The sequence below is a fragment of the Arachis ipaensis genome, chromosome B10 (assembly GCF_000816755.2).
Source record: "Arachis ipaensis cultivar K30076 chromosome B10, Araip1.1, whole genome shotgun sequence".
Taxonomy (NCBI): Eukaryota; Viridiplantae; Streptophyta; class Magnoliopsida; order Fabales; family Fabaceae; genus Arachis; species Arachis ipaensis.
Window position 1 is genome coordinate 60346598 of NC_029794.2, and position 3809 is coordinate 60350406.

The window sequence follows — 3809 nt, forward strand, 5'->3', positions numbered from 1 at the left end:
GGGCGTTAGTGACAGACGCAAAAGGATGAAGAATTCTATTCCAGTATGACTGAGAACCTGCAGATGATCAGCCGTGCGGTGACAGCGCACCTGGACCCTTTTCACTGAAAGGATGGATGGTAGCCATTGACAACGGTGATCCACCAACACACAGCTTGCCATAGAAGGACGTGCGTGCGTGAATCAGAAGACAGAGGAAAGCAGAGATTCAGAAGACAAAACATCTCCAAAACTCCAACATATTCTCCATTACTGCATAACAAGTAACCTTTAACCCATGCTCTCTTGTTTATTCGCAATTCAACTGATAAATATAATTGACTTCCTGACTAAGAATTGCAAGATAACCATAGATTGCTTCAAACCAACAATCTCCGTGGGATTCGACCCTTACTCACGTAAGGTATTACTTGGACGACCCAGTGCACTTGCTGGTTAGTGGTACGAGTTGTGAAAAGTGTTATTCATAATTCGTGCACCAGCAATCTTCCGGATCAAGTTCATTCTCATCTCTTCCTCAATCAATGCGTTCATTGATCTCCTTGGCAATCTTAAGTGATCGAATTACAATTCCTTGTAATTCAATCTCTCAAATCTTGATCAATAGCCAATTCCTTGGTCAATTCCTCATGAGAAGAGATTAAGTATGGTCACTGATTATACCACATGCTTTCCCAAATCAAGTGTTGATAGGGTTATAGTCACATACCCATCCAAATCCAATTTGGTCCAACATGACAAAGCATTTCTAGCATGATCTCTTCATTCCTCTTCCACGGTTCAGAAGAGATCCAAGTATGAATAGCTTCTTTTCCAATATAACTACCCAATTGGATGAAGATTGAAAGCTTTCTAGTAAAATCAAGAGAAAAGATAGAAGAAGAATAATCAAAACTAATATTGATCCATCAAATTACAACAGAGCTCCCTAACCCAGTGAAGAGAGTTCGTTGATCATTGCTCTACCAAATTAGAAAAGAAAGAAATGCAGAAAAATAAAGATGAAGATTAAAACTGAAATTAAAATTTCAAAATTCGTAAATGAAAAGTACAAAGAAAAGAAAGAGAAGGAAAAGTGTGTGAGGGGACTGAAATTCTGGAATGAGGGATTGAAGAGGGGTCTTCGGATACACGGAAAAATTGTCTCTCAACAAATTTCCCTTCGGCAAGTATACCGAATTGTCGTCAAGTAATAACTCACAATAGAGTGAGGTCGAATCCCACAGGGATTAATGGATTAAGCAATCAATGGTTAATTAATTATCCTAGTTAGACGGTTCATATTTGGATGATGAGCAACAAGAAACTGTAAATTGACAGAAAAGTAAAGAAAGCAATAAAGTGCAGAAAAGTAAAATGGCAAGAAAAGTAAATGTAAGAACTAAAAATAACATGAACATTGGGATCAAGAGATATTGCAATCCTCCGGATCAAGTTCATTCTCATCTCTTCCTCAATCAATGCATTCATTGATCTCCTTGGCAATCTGAAATGATCGAATTACAATTCCTTGTAATTCAATCTCTCAAATCTTGATCAATAGCCAATTCCTTGGACAATTGCTCATGAGAAGAGATGAAGTATGGTCACTGATTATACCACATGCATTCCTGATAAACCACTATTTTATGGTTTATCTTGTACTCAATTGAGTGGTTTTTATTAACTCTTTACCCACTTATTCATACTATTTGCATGGTTTTATATTTCCTTCCTAATTATGTACTTTGATTGAAAACATGTTTCTTTGGACTTATATTTGCTAATATTAATCCTCTCTTATTACCATTAGATGCCTTGATATGTGTGTTAAGTGTTTTCAGAGATTATAGGGCAGGAATGGCTCAGAAGATGGAAAGGAAGCATGCAAAAGTGGAAGGAATACAAGAAGTTGGAGAAATTGCTAAGTTGTCCAGCCTGACCTCTTCGCACTCAAACGGCTATAACTTTAGCTACAAAGGTCCAAACGACGCGGTTCTAGTTGCGTTGGAAAGCTAACCTCCGGGGCTTCGATTTGATATATAATATGCTATAGTTCCCCTGACGCTAGGTGACGCGACCGCGTGATCCATGCGGCCGCATCGCAGTGACGGAAATCCAGCGTGGCAAAATTCGAAACCAGCGAATTCTGGACTGTTTCTGACCCAGTTTGCGGCCCAGAAAACACATATTAGAGGCTATAAAGTAGGGGACTGCATCCATTCATAAGGAGGCTCTCATAATTCATAATTTTAGGAGTAGATGTAGTTTTTAGAGAGAGAGGTTCTCTCCTCTCTCTTAGGATTAGGATTTAGGATTTCTCTTAGTTTTAGGAGTGACTCTCAATCCCAGGTTCTTTATTTTTATTTATTTTTATTTAATTTATGAACTCTTCCATGTTACATATAATTTTCTTAATTAATGTTATTTGAGGTATTTCAAATTTAAGATGCCTTTGCTCTGTTTAAGATCGCTTTCAATTTAATTTAGATATTTTTCTCCCTTTTGGCTTTGGTCAAGTGATTGGTAGTACTTGAGTTATCAAACTAAGCAAGTGATTGAAATGGGCAGATTTTGCTTTAGCTAAGATTTCTCTAACACTAGTCTCCCCACAGGAGTTGACTAGGACTTGAAAATCAAGCTAATCAATCCACTTAACCTTCCTTTGTTTAATAAAGGCTGACCAAGTGGGATTAAAACCCAATTCTCTTCACACTTGATAAGGATAACTAGGATAGGAATTCCAATTCTCATACCTTGCCAAAAGTTTATTTTTCAGTTATTTATTTATTTTTATTACTTTGAAAATATACCTATGCACATTGCCCAAACTCCAAATTTCTCAAAACCCCTAATTTACAATCTTCATAACCAATAATAAGAACATACCTCCCTGCAATTCCTTGAGAAGAAGACCCGAGGTTTAAATACTCGGTTATCAATTTTAAAAGGGGTTTGTTACTTGTGACAACCAAAACTTTTGTACGAAGGGATTTTTGTCGGTTTAGAGACTATATCTACAACGCGACTGTTTTTATGACATTCTTTACTGGCAAAAATCCCAACGTCAAAATGGCGCCGTTGCCGCGGAATTGCAAACGTGTGCCTTATTATTGGTTATTGTAAATATTTTTTTATTTTTGCTTGTTTATTTGTTTTTATTTTTTGCTTTTCCATAAATTAAGAGGTTATTTGTTTTTATTTAGTTATTAAAAAAAATTTTCAAAAATTTGTTCTTAGTCTTCATCTTGATCTTCAAGTTGTTCTTCACGTTCATCTTGACCTTCAAGTTGTTCTTAGTTGTTTTCTTCGTTTTGATCTAAAAATTTGAAATTTGGTATCATTTTATTATTTTTCTCTTTCCTCATTAATTTCAAAAATATTTTTAATTAATTTTTTTTCTTCGAAAAAAAATTTCAGATTTTTATTTTAAAATTTTTTTCTTATCTTATCTTATTTCAAAAATCAAATTTCAAAATTCAAATTTAAAAAATTTAAAATTCAAATTTCAAAATTCAAATTTCAAAATTTCAAAATTTCAAATTTCAAAATTTAATTTTCAAATTCAAAATTTAAATAACCTTTTAATTTAAATTTATTTTTATTTTTGTTTTTAATATTTTATTTGCTACTATGAACTCTCACCCCTTTGGCTATAAGTCTGGTTACAATTATGTTGCAGGAAGAAGAAATTACAATGAGAACAGGCATCAAGGTTGGAACAATCAAAGATGGGAGGAGCCACAAGGATTTGATCAACCCTCATGGCAACAACCACCTTCAATTGACTATCAACAACCACCACCATATGCCTATAAACCCTTTCCTCA